We start from the raw sequence: 17,357 nt of genomic DNA, 5'->3' as shown, positions 1-17,357 counted from the left end.
TTATCTTTAGCTAATAAATTACTAAATCTTAAAAAAAACTTATTATTTCATATGTGTAGGTTTTTATTAACATATTAAAGTTTATTTTTACCACCCATAAAAGTGCTATACTGTGTATACAGCGTTAATATTATATCCGGGTGAACCCGGATATTGGTAGTGGCAGCCCTGACCGCAAATTTTGAATTGGCTTTAAATTCAATCTTCCACGGAATTAGGTCTTGTAAAAAATAGTGTAGATAGAAGACGTATAAATGAAGCTGTCATACAAATATGGGCTCCTACTACGGCGGAACATGGAAGAAAAAAAATAAAAACCAAAAACAATAAATTAATTAATATCTTTGTAACCAATATACCTAGAGTGGTCACAATTGCCTCTAAAATTGCGTCTTCGAACGGTTTATCCAATAGTACTAAACAACGGAAAGTTCATAAAACGATTTGCAATTTTTTTTAAGTTTTTCTCATACAGCTAACGACCAAAATGTAAATATTATCTACCCTAATTATAAAGAGGAAGAATTTGTAAGTTATCTATAGCTAATAAATTACTAAATCTTAAAAAAACTTATTATTTCATATGTGTAGGTTTTTATTAACATATTAAAGTTTATTTTTACCACCCATAAAAGTGCTATACTGTGTATACAGCGTTAATATTATATCCGGGTGAACCCGGATATTGGTAGTGGCAACCCTGACCGAAAATTTTAATTGGCTTTAAATTCAATCTTCCACGGAATTAGGTCTTGTAAAAACTAGTGTAGATAGAAGACGTATAAATGAAGCTGTCATACAAATATGGGCTCCTACTACGGCGGAACATGGAAGAAAAAAAATAAAAACCAAAAACAATAAATTCATTAATATCTTTGTAACCAATATACCTAGAGTGGTCACAATTGCCTCTAAAATTGCGTCTTCGAACGGTTTATCCAATAGTACTAAACAACGGAAAGTTCATAAAACGATTTGCAATTTTTTTTAAGTTTTTCTCATACAGCTAACGACCAAAATGTAAATATTATCTACCCTAATTATAAAGAGGAAGAATTTGTAAGTTATCTATAGCTAATAAATTACTAAATCTTAAAAAAAAACTTATTATTTCATATGTGTAGGTTTTTATTAACATATTAAAGTTTATTTTTACCACCCATAAAAGTGCTATACTGTGTATACAGCGTTAATATTATATCCGGGTGAACCCGGATATTGGTAGTGGCAGCCCTGACCGAAAATTATAATTATAATTATCTATGCCTTTGTCGGCTAGGATGTTCTCGCTTGATCCGGTGCCCTCGACGGGGCGGGCTGTCCCTATTTTCCTTTTCTAAAAATCCACTATCATGTCAAAAATGCAATATTTTGAATTTCTTTCCATTGCTCATATGGCATGAGCTTTGGCCACAACCATGTTTGTTTGCTTTTTGTCTTAGTCTTTCTAGTACACTAGGGGGGGAGGAGGGGTCCTTTGGCCCCCGGTTTCGGCTACTTTTCCTTTTGCCAAATCTTTACACATTAAGGGTTTATCTAGACTTCTAGAGCCCGCTTTAAGTTGGGCTTCAAGTAGCATTGGACACTACCTGCCGAAGGTTCATGACTTCGTTTTTGTAGCCAATGTAATACAACAACAGTATGTTTACACGCACCTGTGAGACAAACATTATCTAATAATAAAACTTGTGCCTACCAATTGAAAACATTCACAAGACAAATCGCATCTAGATCAGTACCTACTCGTTGTAATACTATTGACCACTGAAATACTATTAAGTGAGCTCGTCATATTTTTTTAAAGATAAATGCTGTGGATGATACCTTAACACTTAAGAATACGACAGGAGCCAGCAGTACTTAAAAATACTGAATTAAAATCCGAGACCTGGGTTCTTGAATTCAAATTACCCAAAATACGAGAAATGGTAGAATAGAATAGGATTCTTTATTGCGAAACAATGGTACATTTAGTTGTTACAGTAAACGGATGTGAGAACACATGGCACCCTGTTAAGGCATTGCAAATAAATCTTACATCTAGGTAGTTTATGAACATTAGAACTATGCCTAAATTTATATTTAATTAAAACATTTTCTTAACTTATTTCTACTAACAATTAAATAGTTGTACCTACATTAGTATTTACACAGGGGATTAGTATTAGTACCTGGTATAGTTACAAAAAGAAGTTATCATCCATGAACTCTTGGACGGAATAGTATGCCTTCTCTATTAATAATAATTTTAATTTTGATGTGAATGAATTTAGATTTTCTATGTTTCTGATATTGTTAGGCAGTTTATTGTAAATCTGGATGGCCCTGGGCCTTTTTTGTAGATGTCTAAAATTGGTTCCGGAGGGACGAGCTTATTATTTCGACGTGCGCTTTTACAATATTCAAATAATTTTATGTTCGTTCTGACAAAAATTGAAATTTCTAGGATGTACAGAGAGTGAAGAGTCAGAATTTTGAGGTTGGTGAAATGTTTCTTGCAACTGTCGATTTGTTGTATATTAGTTAGTATGCGGACACATTTATTTTGGGCTATAAAGAGATCATGAACGTCACTGCTATGCTATGACCCCATAATATAATACCGTAACGAAGCCAAGCTTGAGCGTATGAGTGGTATGCGGACAAGGCGCACTCAGTATGTGTGTTTGCCTTTAGGATGCTCAGGGCAAAAAGGAAAGAAGATAGTTTTGATTTTACTTTTGATATGTGTTTTTTCCAGTTGATATGGGTGTCAAGAGTTATCCCTAATAGAGTGCAGTCTGTGTCTTCTTTTATTTTTAGATCCTTCAACAGGGGCGTTAAATCAGTAGGTTTTTTCTGGTAGGGCCTGAATTGTATTGGTAAAGACAGGGTCGCGGTTCAGGTCACTATGAAGCGAGAATTCGTATCCAAAATTTAAAATAGGGTGCCAGGACACGACTCTCGACAATTATATTATATTTAATTAATACACAACTTTAAATCTAACTTTATGGTAAATATTTTCATCTGTTACTGTAGCGATGCTACACGGTTTCCCATACTAAAAACATACTACACAACCTGCAAAGAATGAGTGTCGCATTTCCGACAAAATAACATATACCAAAGTATGACACTTATGTAAAACTGTAGTATACCTTCTCAGCTGTAGGTTGATCAAGATATCCCGCCTCCTGGCTGGCTAGTTTCGAAGAAACAAGTCCAAAGAGCATGCCGCTTAGACGGAACTTGTCACCCAGGTTGTGCTGAAATTACTGGACTGAACCTGGCTTTGCGCGTATCAAAATGATCCTTGTGATTCACTCTAACTGCTCAAATAGGTCACATCCTAATTTAATTCGTATTTTAGAATCATTTTCAGAATTGTTATGAAATATAATTCGCGAATTTGAACGGTCATTTGGACTTAAGATTTTTGACAGATAGCTGTCAGAAAATAAATCAAGGTTTCGTTACTGCATAGGCGGGGAAGATATTCCGAAACATTTAAAATCATTTAAAATTATCATTCTTATACACCACAATCACATTTGTTTTATTTTATTTTAAATCTATTTATTTTTATTCACTACATTACCTATACTATAATATTAGGATGTAACCCGCTACGGCCACAATACATATTACCCTTAAAGGGGAATGGCTTGTTCACAACACTAAGTGATGCATCACGTTACCCAAAAAAGTAAACTTAAGTATTGAAGGATGGAGATACTTGAATGAAATGTTTTACTGCACTTTTACTACATTTATTAATTAATATTATATTCTTACATTTTGACGATAGGAAGAGCAGTGTTACCGCATGCAGGAGGCGATTGAGCTATAAAGTCTGTTTTACACTACAGGATATTTATTTAAGTGTGTTCACACATATTCAAATACACCATGTAGAAACAATAGGTTAACTTCTTTGAGTATATAGCCTAAGGAGATGTGATACACGGGCGACCCCCTCCGGCAAAGTACATTGGTCAACTGTTCAAACACGTTATATAAAACTACTTGAAGTCGCTTCACCGCCATTTTGCATCGTTCCGTGTCGCGAGACGTTTCTCTTAAAAAATGGTGACTTGTGCAGAATTATCGTGTAAAAGGCGATCTGATAGCTCAAATTCGCAACAAGATCGCGTTTCCTATCATATATAAGTATTTATACTAACTATTAAATGTATAATTGAAGTACAATCTCCATTTAAAGAAAAAACCGTTGCGATACATTAACGACAGAAAAATGTAAACATGAATACAGTGGTACGGGGACGAATCGGTCTTAAGGGATGTGACAAAGTCAAAAAAAGCGACTCAACATTTGAATGATTGAATGAATCATTCATTCATTCAATCACTGCAGTTTGTTTAATATAGCTGATCAAACAAATAATGTCAGTAAAAAAAGGCGCGAAATTCAAATTTTCTATGGGACGACATCTTTACCTATGTATCAGCCCGGAAAACCCGCGGGCGACAGTTCATTCCACAGTTTAGCTGTGCGTGCGGGCTAAGACACAAAGACACATAAATACAGACAGCCATACATACAAACAATCATTTTATTGGCTACCTAATATCTTCAATGTACAGAATTTTCACTTTTACAATTTTATAATAAATAGGTAGTATAAGACAATTCAGTTCATTTATCAAACTGATTTGACTCATTCTTCAGATGTGACCCATCACTATCATGTTCGTATGTATGCTGCATAGTTATGTGAAAACTCTGTCTGTTTGCGTGTAATTTTTGATGTGTTGAATTTTTTTGTAGTGTGCGTTTGTCGCAACAGCAAAATCTGTGTCTGTTGAGTTACTTATCTTTTGGTGGTGTGCTGTAGGTGTTTACCTCGCCCCCCGCTTAAAGTGGTGAAAAAATTTGTTCGAAGAGTTTACGTTATCACATCTCCTTAGGCTATATACTCAAAGGTTAACTTTTAAAGCAATAACACGTTAGGCAGTCTTATGCCTATACTATGACAATATCAAAGTTTTAAAACGCTAATGAGACGGGCCCTGTGGTCCTATCTAAAAATAATATTTCATTTTCAGAGATTATATATTCAATAGTAATGTCATCAAACTTGATGTGGTGAATAGTGGCCATAGTAAATAAACCAAGAACCAGATTGTTGCTTTGTAATATGCCTAGATAAATTGAGAACTCAACTATATATTACTGTACAATATGCCTACAAATAAATTAATCATATTCTTAAAAATAAAACACAACAATACCAATTACCCATCATTTTATTTATTTCAATAATCTCACAAACCGAAATATGCTGTCCACATCTATCGAATACACATTAAGTATCACATATTTCTTGATCCTTGAATCTATCTCTAAACGCCAGTTCCAGTTCTCTGCCGCTGTAGATTGAACATTCAACCGTCATTTGTTTTTCTGGCAATTTTCCACGATTATTTTCAATCATCAGCTCATTCACATCTTTTACAGTGTTTTGTGCTCCCAATCTGCACATATATAGCCCATGGATTTTAACATGGGGGATGACTGATGAGCATACATAGAATTATCCTTGGTTTTTTGCCATAGTTACGTTTCGTCGTCTGCGAGTGGAATAAAGTGTAACTGGCTGCTGCTGTGATAATTATGGATCGTCTGTATACTATTAAAAATAAAAACCTGTGCTCCCAATCTGCACATAGCCCATGGATCTTAACATGGGGGATGAGCATACATAGTTTTTTTTTAAACAAGATACAAAGTCTTAATCTCTCTTACCCTAATGCTTTATTCATAGTTTAATCTTATTATCTAATAGTAGTAAATCCTAGAGTACTTATATACTATTATGATACTTATAAGATACAAAGAAAATACCCGTAATATACCGTCAAGTACACAGCACAGTCTTACAACTAAATATCTAGGTATATTACTTCATGTTAGTATTAACTTTGTTAGTCAGCAAATTATAGTTATACTTGGATCTCTTAGGAGTAGCAGGCGGTGCATTGGGGCTCATATCTGAGGCCATTGGAACAGTGACATCAGGAGCTGTAGGCACAATCACTGGATACAGTGGCAACAATTCAGTAGCTTTTGGCTCATTCACGATATTAGGGTCGTGGGCTAAAGTTGTCTTCTTAGATGTATAGAACTGGTTAACTTTCGCCGGAGATAGAAAGTAGGTAGTCAATGCATCCCATGCTGATGCCAATAATTGCCACCCACATCCGTAAACTTCATAGAGTCCTTTAGAATGAATCAGAGTATCACATCCCCACTTAAGTCCTTTAAAAATTAACATGATGCCAAATATTCCGGAGAAGAAATTACCAAAGGTTAAGAAGCTTCCCCATGCTTGATCCATGAACTTGTGGAAAGAGTTCTCCACAGCTTCTTTTGTTATAAATCTATTGAAAAGTGATGTATCAGAGATATAAGTATCCTGGTTGATCGCCGCAGAGACTGTTTTTGTTATAGCTCTGCGTTCAGAGGGATACATCAACTGACTTCTGAGTTTATCTAGGTCTGAAGACGAATATATGCCTTCAGTAGCTAAGAATCCAGCGTCTGTATACGTCCACTTAAGTTTAATGGCTGGAGATGGAGAGAGACTTGAAGGTATGACAGTCTTGCTTAACCCATTTTGTGACACAAACCAACATAAAAGGCTGAGCGCGAGCCTGCATTCCAGTGCGACACTGAAGGCAGGTTCATGATTCTGCTTATGAAGGTATCTAAGAGTAGGCGGTTATTTTGGTACCGTGCCTGCAATAACCGTAACGCTACCGTATAGTTCGGCCCGTCCATCGGAAGGTGATGTATAATTGACAGCGCCTCCCCCTGTAGTGACCATCGGTGTTGCTTCTCCGCTTCGGTGATATCCCTACCATCTAGTAATGACGTCTGTGTATGCTATAGTCGTCACTACCATCGGCTCCACTGTTTTTCGAGAGTGTTTGTGCTTTTGACAAGACTCACACTTTCGGACGAATTCCCTGACATCTTTTTCTATTGGTGGCCAGTAGAACCTTCTTTTAATATTGTTAACCATTCTACGTACCCCCGCGTGGCCACTTGTGGGCAGTAAATGGTAGTCACTAATTATGAATTTTTTTCGTCATTATCGTATATTCTTTTTATTCCTCTTAATACACATTGATGATGTTTGAGGGCAGTTTCTATTTTAGAAAAATCTGTGACATTCGGTAAAAACGTATGGCCAGAGTCTAGAAATCGTAAGGATATTGTTTTCAATGTTGATTTCAAATTTCTATTCTGGCCACCGCAGCAATCCCTCCATAGGATTAAATATTCATCCGGTGGTTTTAGTTTTTGCTTTATATATTTCATGAGGCATGATCCTACTTCCTGGGCACCTCTTCCTGCTTCTCCTTCTACCTAGACGTAACAACGCCTGAACCGACTCCCTGAGAGGGTCGTAAAAGGCTGAGCGCGAGCCTGTACTCCAGTACGACACTGAAGGCAGGTTCATGATTCAGCCTATGAAGGGATCCAGAAGCAAGCGGTATATTGTCTATTTATTGAAATTAGCCTTTCACAGAACCGACACGCACGAAATTGTCTTTGCGTGGCACTTCGCGGTTCGCGGCCGCCTGGTCTGCCCGAATAATAATGTCCAACACCAAACACGAAAGTCCAAAAACGAACGCGGGGTCACCTCTTTAGGTATGGGTGACCCTATGTGGATATGATGTAAACAAAGGTTAACTTTAACACTGATTTATTCTTACTCCATAAACAAATCTCAGGAGGTTACGCAATATATTTAAATACACAAGGACGGGACCAGGACCAGGCGGCGCCGCGATATCGAACTAGTTAATTAAGTATGTGCGCATTGTATGCCTTGCGCTGAGCGACTGACTGGACTAAATGCTCCTTCGAACTGTATACCGAAAATGCTGACTCTAAACCGCGTCACCGCCATGTCCCTACAAGTCTAACCACCGGCACCGGCGCGACCCTCGCGATCAGACGTTTCTGGCTCGAACTCGGGGTCGGGGACGACGTCGCCGCTGGCGTCATGGCTGCAAAGCAAAGAAAAATAACATTAAGCGAAATAATTCTTAAATACGGTATCACATTACGTTACATAAACGTTAGTATTTAAAAAAATAACTAATTTTATACCTTAACTTTTAACAAGCATTTTACTTAAAACCTACTTGGTTCATTGTAACGTAGATATTTATAATAATAAAAGACTACATTGTAAGCGAAGCTTTTAGTTACTTATTTTAATAAAGAAAGGGAGATGTAAAGTATAGACTATATGATATACCTTATCTGTGGTCGTCTGTCATATTCGCACGCTCCTCATTAAAAATTAAAACACGAATTTTTAATGAGGAGCGTGCGAATATGACAGACGACCACAGATAAGGTATATCATATAGTCTATACTTTAAATCTCCCTTTTCTTTATTAACAAATAAGTAACTAAAAGCTAAAAATACAAAAAACATTAGTTTAAGTGAGTTGGGCTTTGAACTTACAAATAGACATTTGCAACAATAAAGTAATAAGACAACACTGCAGTTTTCCTCATCGTTTATTTCTAAAAAGTTACTAGATAATCATTTTTTTAACTGAACTATTCTACGTACTTATAACTATCATACTCGAATACTCAAATCAGATTCCAAAAACTCAATTGGCTCCTCAGACTCGCTGCTTGAGTCCCTGTCACTGGTTACATTTATAATGAATGGTTCTAATGTTGTGACGATTCCATCTCGTTCTATATATTTTTGTTCCACATGCAGTACATGATCAGTGCATTTTTTCCAGTCCTCTGGAGTTGCAGTCCCAAATTCCGTTGAAATCGCTTTTTAGAATAGAATATTCAATAAGGTACGAGGGGTGTTCAAAATATTCTCGGTATGAGAATGAAAACAAACAAGTACGAAAAGTTTGATATTTTTATTTTTCAATATACTCCCCCCCTATGTTCATACACTTAAAAGATCGATCAATTATTTTTTTTAATCCGGCATAAAAATATTTTTTATCTTTGGTGTAAAAATGCTCCTCCACTGCCGCCTTCAATGCTTCATCATCGGAAAATTTATTTCCACGCAGATCCTTTTTAAGATTGGGGAACAAAAAGAAGTCGCTGGGGGCTAAGTCCGGACTATACGGTGGGTGAGTAACAGTTTCAAATCCACATTCAACAATAGCTGCCTTGGCAATATGAGCAGTATGGACGGGGGCGTTGTCATGCAGAAGCATAACACCTTTGGTTAACTTTCCTCGCCTCTTTTCTTTGATTGCATCCTTTAATTGACGTAGAATGTTAGCGTAGTACTGTCCTGTGATATTTACACCTTTTTCTTTATAATCGATCAGTAATACTCCTTCACAATCCCAAAATATCGTGGCCATGACCTTGCCAGCTGAAGGGATGACCTTGAACTTCTTGGGATGAGCTGAACCCTTAATGTGCCACTGCATGGACTCTTGTTTACTCTCTGGGTCATAATGATGAACCCAGGTTTCATCTCCAGTAACTATTCTTTGCAGCACCTCATCAGGATTTTCACCGCACAGGTCAATAAAATCGGAACAACAAGCTACACGCATGTCTGTTTGAAGCCGAGTCAGCATTCGCGGAACCCACCTTGCACTTACTTTTGACATATTAAGATGGTCATGGATAATATCATGTACGGTACCAATAGAGAGATTGGTTACTTGTGCTATAGATTTTACCTTCACTCGACCATCTTCCAATATAAGTTTTTCCACTTTATCAATATTTTCTTGTGAAGTAGCTACTACAGGCCGGCCAGGTCTAGGGTCGTCTTCAACACTCTCCCTTCCACGTTTAAACTCGCTTGACCACTTTTGAATGGTAGATAAAGAAGGAGCAGACTCACGGTAAACACAATCCATTTCCTCTTTTATGGTTTTTTGATTTTTACCCTGTTTTGTCAAGAATTTTATCACGCATCGATGTTCTAATTTAGTTAACATTGTCAATTCCCACATGATGTTCATGTTTGTTCAGCAATTGCAGAAAAACAAAAGAACATCTCGCTTCGAATTATACTTTTTTTTAATGTCAATGAATAAACCTTAGCGGCCAGTAACGAAAGAAATTTTAGAAGAGGTTGTAAGATATCAATACCGAGAATATTTTGAACGCCCCTCGTAGAACTTACCTTTCTTACTTCTCTCTGGTAGGAACTTTTAAGGTTATCTAACTTCCTTTTTACTGTCGCCTCGTTGGCGTCGGGCTCCAGTTGTCGACATTTATCGATGAGAACCTCTCAGACATTTTTTTTGTCCATATATAGACGGTATGACAAGTCCCATAAACATGGTAAGTCTCTGTACAATTCTAATAATTTCTCGTTCTCGCTGCGGAGAAGCCATGGCTCACGAGCGCCCACGGCGAGTCCTCCAAGCGAAATGGCCTAATGCGGTGGGCGATGGGCGGCCACACGGTTCCGGACCGGCCGCTCAGACCGCGGTCGCTAGCGCGCGTTCGCATGCCAAAAGCCCTTGCTACACGGTCGCCGACAAGCCCCTCAGACCGCGTGGCCTTGGTCTGGACGGACCGTGTAGACAGTTGTTTCCAACAAAATTTGACCAAAACTGACCAAGGTCAGACGGTTAGAAGGCTTGTCGGCGACCGTGTAGCAAGGGCTTAATAGGCGTCCGGAGGTCGAACGAAATTCTGTTGGAAAACTTGGAAACAAAACAACTGTCTGTACACGATCTGTCCAGACCACGCGGTCTGAGGGGCTTGTCGGCGACCGTGTAGCAAGGGTGTTGTCGATATTCGATAACCGATATTAAATAGTGATTGGACGATTTTATCGGGATTTCTAAATATACCATTCTGAACTTTATATTTTTTACAAGCTAATTTTAGCGGTTCCTCCATTTTGGATGCATATATTACACCCGTTTATTTCATTTCATTTTTCATTTTCATTTCATTTCTATATAATATTACACCCAGTGCCGGCCCGAGCCCTTGATCAGGGTAGAGCGAAATCGGGTTTTGGCGCCCCCCTTACCATCCGGCGCCTAGAGCGGCCGCTCCACTCGCTCTACCCTAGATCCGGCCCTGCCTATACCTATTTGTTAAGTACCAGTTTTTTTGTTAAGTGACAAATAATAAATATCTCTTACGATATACCTTGGCTCTTTTCCAAATGTCCTCTGACAACGTGCTTGTGAACCGGATACGACTAGCTAAATAATTATCAGTTATTAAAAAGCCCGAGCGAGCGGTCAAAAGAAAGTATAATAAAACCATTGGAAATATTTGCTTCGCCGCCCCAGCCAGACGGCACAAACGTATACTCATCTACTTCGGCGTCCCACAGGGCAGTATCCTCGGACCCTCGCTTTTTATTACATACATTAATGACCTTCTTCAAACCACTATCCCAAACTCAGAATTCATCTGCTATGCTGATGACACCGTAGCTCTTTTTAGTGGTAATACTTGGGAGGAAACATACTTGTCAGCTGAGGCAGGACTATCATTAGTATCGAAATGGTTGGATCACAATCTTCTCACTCTAAATATGAACAAAAGCTATCACATCCCATTCTCAAAGACATCAGTCTCCTCTGCTCCGCTCACATACCACTTAAAGTTACATTCCTGCGACACAAATAACTTAAACTGCTCATGTGGGTCCATAAGTAGATGCTACACCGTCAAGTATCTGGGCCTTATCGTTGATGAACACCTTTCTTTTAAACAACACTTGACTAGTCTATCCAAAAAAGTGAGAAAACTGATTTATTTAGTGAAACGGCTGCGGGACTGTTCACCTCTAAGTGTCCTTCGCGTTGTCTACCATGCCCTGTGCCAATCTGTTATAAAATATTGTATTGCAGTCTGGGGCAGCGCAGGTAAGACGGCACTCCTAGAACTAGAGCGTGCGCAACGTGCTGTCATCAAAGTCATGCTAAGAAAACCTTTTAGATTTCCTACCGACTTGCTGTATAATGAAACGGGGATCCTCAGAGTCAGACAATTATTTATTTTCAGCGCAGTGTGTAGAGTTCATAAAAGTATTACAAATTTACCGGTAAGAGACCTCATTTTGAGCAGACGTATATATAGAGTCCCGGTACCTGCTGTCCATACATCTCACGCCAAGAGGTTTGCTTCCCATATGCACCCATTTATATATAACTCTGTTTGCAAAATTATCGATCTAAAAACGTGTACTTTATCAAATGTTAAATCTAAACTCAAAAAATGGTTTGTGACCCTATCCTACAATGATACGGAAAATATAATACGTTCTTATGTTTAGGTCTGTCATCATCTAGTCCTTACTCGCTCTCCTACACCTTTCACACACACACACATACACACACACACACACACACACACACACACACATACACACCCTAAAAGCATACACCTTATCACCCTCTTTCACACATCATTTTAATTAGGTTTAGTTACCGTATGTTACCTACTCTTTTGTAAGCCCCAAGATACAGGCTCAGCCTAGTTTGGTGCTTACCGGACACCTTTGTGATTGCCTACCTATTTTATTATAAATAAATTATTCTTATTCTTATTCTTATTCTTATACCTACTTAATAACATTCACCCAGGCCTAAGTTTTACAGTAATTGATCATCTACGAACTGCTTAAGTGTCCGAAGACTAATACGGCTGCGCATCCAAATGGAGTTTTGTGAATACACACTAAAACAATTTATGCGCAGCGAAACATTTAAAAACTCAAACAACGTGTTGGATTATTTTTGGCAAATAGTAAATATTCATATTAAAATTATATTAGTACCTAATTGGAGTTCGGTTTTGACCGCGGCCGCTGTATGCGGCAGCGTAGGAGCTTTTGGGGGCGCTTTATTCCCGGTTCTGTGCCCTTTAAATAATAGAAAATACTAAAAGTCATTGGTTCCCCGCAGAAAAAGTAAGTACTCCGGGCAAGAAGCGACCTCATCAAGCTACCATATCAAATTTGGATGACTTCTACCTTCAGGCCGTCAGGAATAAAGTTAATGAATTTTATGTTGTTAAAAAAACAAGTTCCAAGTATTAGGACACGTTTGGCCAATTTAAAAGAAAATAAATATAGATTTTGCTGGCTGTAGAAATCCAAAAGATTTGAATTCAAACAAAATAAAAATAAACGTTCCGTTTTGATTGAACGTTATGATATTGCAGGATGGCGACAGATGTATTTGAGACATATTGCTGCAAAACGTGCAGAACACAAACAAATCGTATACCTTGATGAAACATATTTACATCAAAATTACAAGCTCAGGAAATCATAGCAGGGATAATCAACATCCGGTCTAACAGAAAAGATTTCCTCGGAGAAAATAATAAAAAATTTCCATGCTGGCTCAGAAAATGGTTTCGTTCCCAATGCCCTATTGATCTGTACCTAGTACAAAATCTATGAAAACAGATTACCACCATGACAATGAATTCGACAAATTTTAGTAAGTGGTAGCGGGAAAAAATTGTGCGAAAATTCTGTAATTGTGTTTGACAATGCCAATTACCACACGGTTCAAACAAATAAGACGCCTAACACCAACACAAGCAAGGCAGACATAAAAGCTTGGCTCCGTGCCAATTCTATGCAGTTTGATGAAAGATAATTATACAGAGAAGCACTTTTGCTTTTAGTGGACAAGCACAAACCAGAGCCGATTTATGAGGCAGAGGAAATTCTCGCAGCTAATGGTCACGAGGTTCTGAGACTCCCGCCTTATCACTGCGATTTGAATCAATCTGGCGAGTTTAAAAAAAATGTAAATGTGTCTGTAAATACATTACGTGACAGTATCGTATCATATGGACTGATATTCCCTAGCTTATAGCCCACTGCTTCCATTGCGGAATTTCGCTTCAGAGTGGTATGTATGCGGCAGCGTAGGAGCTTTTGGGGGCGGTATCGGCGTGGGTGTATAGTGAAGAGCGATTGATTGTGGTTATCCGTCCTCTCTGAAATCTAGTAGATCGGCGGGCATTGAAACCAACTAAGGAAGTACCGAAAAAGATTCACATAAACAAACCAAAATTAGTCAATAAACATTGAGTAATAATGTTATGGTGCGAATTTTATACCACTGGCAAGGTCGAAGGCCAAGCTCCGCGTAGGGTCGAAAGCCCGAGGCGTCTGGGAGGTTAATAATACTCTGAGCCACTCTGAGGTGGAGACCCTAGTATAAGTTAGCTGTAAGTAGATCACTCACTGTATCATGGAGTGAAGTAATTTTTTTTTAGTTGTAAAATGGTGGCCTACTCTTATTATTATAGTAAACACAAAAAGTAGTTGAGTTGTGGGAGGAGAAAGAAATGCGAACAGTTTAACCTCATGTTCAGGAGGAAAAGGATTAGATTTCAACCACACAAACATTAAGTCGTTTAACATCTCAACGGGTGATTTACGCAGAGCCAAAATAAAATATATCTGAACTACCAGATTTGACGCAAATGAACCATGTAAAGTCTGTATCGATAAGTATAAGGACCACCTAAGTCAATTGTTATAGCAACTTGTCCTTTTTGAATACCTACGGTATTTTTTTTCTTCGCCTGTCCGACAGATCGGTAAAAATACGATAATTAAAAATGAGAAGACTTTCTGCTGAACAAAAATTGTGTACAAATATGTTCGCGAAAAGGACATTACCATTAGAAAATTGTCAAAACTTGAAAAATGTTAGCCGTTCAGCTGTACACAATTACCATACAAAATATGGTTGTGGTATACGTATCATTCGATGACAAGCCTAACAAATGGCAGATGTGTCGGTACGTATAATTCAAAAATAACTATTCATTACAAGTTTATCCGAGCGTTTTAAACATCTCGAACGGCGTTTTGAACCTAAGCATATTGCGTTTTCGGTCCATTTTAAAAGGCAATCGGTACTCTTCCTCGTTCTCCGAGTCACTACTGGTGCTGCTGCAGTTGCTGCAAGAATTGGTTTTGATCTCATCGTCGGGGCGCGCTGGTTCCACTTGAGATTGGTCTGTATGCGGCAGCGTAGGAGCTTTTGGGGGCGGTATCGGCGTGGGTACATATTGACAAGCGACTGATGGTGGTTGCGAGGTTACTATGAAATAGTAGATCCTCGGATATCTGGGAATTGTACAGTGTCTGCGGCGGATTATTGATGGTGTGTGGTGTTTGAAAATCGGGCTGCACGTATTCTGGTTCAGACTGCATGAATGCGGCCGGATCGTGTTGTCCCGGTTCGGATGATAACTTCAAATGAGACGACACAGCATTCTGTAGATTATAATTGTCGGAGACACACATTGACTCATTTATAATCTGTGATCCAAAAATGATAAAAAAACTATGATCCAACTTTGTGAGGTTTCGATATAGTTGGTAAATTTTGTGATTAATATCACCGTCCTCTTTATTTAGAGGGCGCTTTATTGTCGACTCAGTGCTCTTCTTTCCTGAGTGCACGTGTACACGGTGTATGTTGTACACACTAGAAGTCATGGGTGCCCCGCAGCAAAAATAAGTATAACCACTGTTTTTTTTATACGCACCCAATATCTCCAGTACGCGTTTCTCAATATTGCGGGAACCCGTAAAATCGGATTCTAAGAATTTTTTCACAAATTCCACTCGGTTAGATGTTAACATATTAACCACGTACATTTCAAGGATGGCAACCACTACGCGAGCAATATTTTGGCTAATATTTAGAATTGACAAGATAACCGCTCTAATCTCGCGAGGTATTCTTGTTAACACCTGGTTTAGTTCCGTCGTCACGTAGTCCCCGATCTCGCGCACTACCCTTTCGACTAATTGAAAACTGTCGTCATTCCGATATGCGTCCCAGTAAATGTCAGGCACACGGGATCCTGCCCAAACACTTTATTATAAACAAATTGCATGTACATCTCCATAATGCGTCGACATTTTTCGCGTTCCGGCACGCCATCCTCCTCGGTCATGCGCTCCGTCCCCCAATGCGAATGAATATGGTGGACTTCATACAATATCGGGCACCACTTAATATTGCAACATTTTACCAAACCAGATTTGGTGTTTATTGCAAAGTTTTTCTCTATTTTTAAGAGATGAAATCTAATAGTAGATCCTCGGATATCTGGGAATTGTACAGTGTCTGCGGCGGATTATTAATGGTTTGTGGTGTTTGAAAATCGGGCTGCACGTATTCTGGTTCAGACTGCATCTGTTCCGACTGCATGAATGCGGCCGGATCGTGTTGTCCCGGTTCGGATGATAACGTCAAATGAGACGACACAGCATTCTGTAGATTATAATTGTCGGAGACACACATTGACTCATTTATAATCTGTGACTCGGATTGAAGCGAACGCTGCTGCGATTGATCTTGATGGTGCAGATGGTGTTGAAACCAAGTTTCTATTTGTCGTGGTTGGTAGCTCATGCTGGAGCGCAGGCTTGTGGCGTTTTTTCTGTTCCATTTCTATTTTGGCGCCCTTCCAAATATCCTCTGACGTGCTTGTGCTCCGGATGCGACTAGCTAAATAATTTTCAGTTATTAAAAAATTCGATTTGCCAAAAAAACTATGATCCAACTTTGTGAGGTTTCGATATAGTTGGTAAATTTTGTGACTAATATCACCGTCCTCTTTATTTAGAGGGCGCTTTATTGTCGACTCAGTGCTCTTCTTTCCTGAGTGCACGTGTACACGGTGTATGCTGTACACACTAGAAGTCATGGGTGCCCCGCAGCAAAAATAAGTATAATCACTGTTTCTTCTATACGCACCCAATATCTCCAGTACGCGTTTCTCGATATTGCGGGAACCCGTAAAATCGGATTCTAAGATTTTTTTCACAAATTCCACTCGGTTAGATGTTAACATATTATTAACCACGTACATTTCAAGGATGGCAACCACTACGCGAGCAATATTTCGGCTAATATTTAGTATTGACAAGATAACCGCTCTAATCTCGCGAGGTATTCGTGTTAACACCTGGTTTAGTTTCGTCGTCGCGTAGTCCCCGATCTCGCGCACTACCCTTTCGACTAATTGAAAACTGTCGTCATTCCGATATGCGTCCCAGTAAATGTCAGGCACGGTATCCTGCCCAAACACATTATTATAAACAAATTGCATGTACATCACATTTTACGCGTTCCGGCACGTCATCCTCCTCGGTCATGCGCTCCGTCCCCCAATGCGAATGAATATGGTGGACTTCATACAATATCGGACACCACTTAATATTGCAACATTTTACCAAACCAGATTTGGTGTTTTTTGCAAAGTTTTTCTCTATTTTTAACAGATGAAATCTAATAGTAGATCCTCGGATATCTGGGAATTGTACAGTGTCTGCGGCGGATTATTAATGGTTTGTGG

Source organism: Cydia amplana, chromosome 15 (genome assembly GCF_948474715.1).
Source record: "Cydia amplana chromosome 15, ilCydAmpl1.1, whole genome shotgun sequence".
NCBI classification, from domain to species: domain Eukaryota; kingdom Metazoa; phylum Arthropoda; class Insecta; order Lepidoptera; family Tortricidae; genus Cydia; species Cydia amplana.
Note: the sequence above shows the minus strand (reverse complement) of the source record.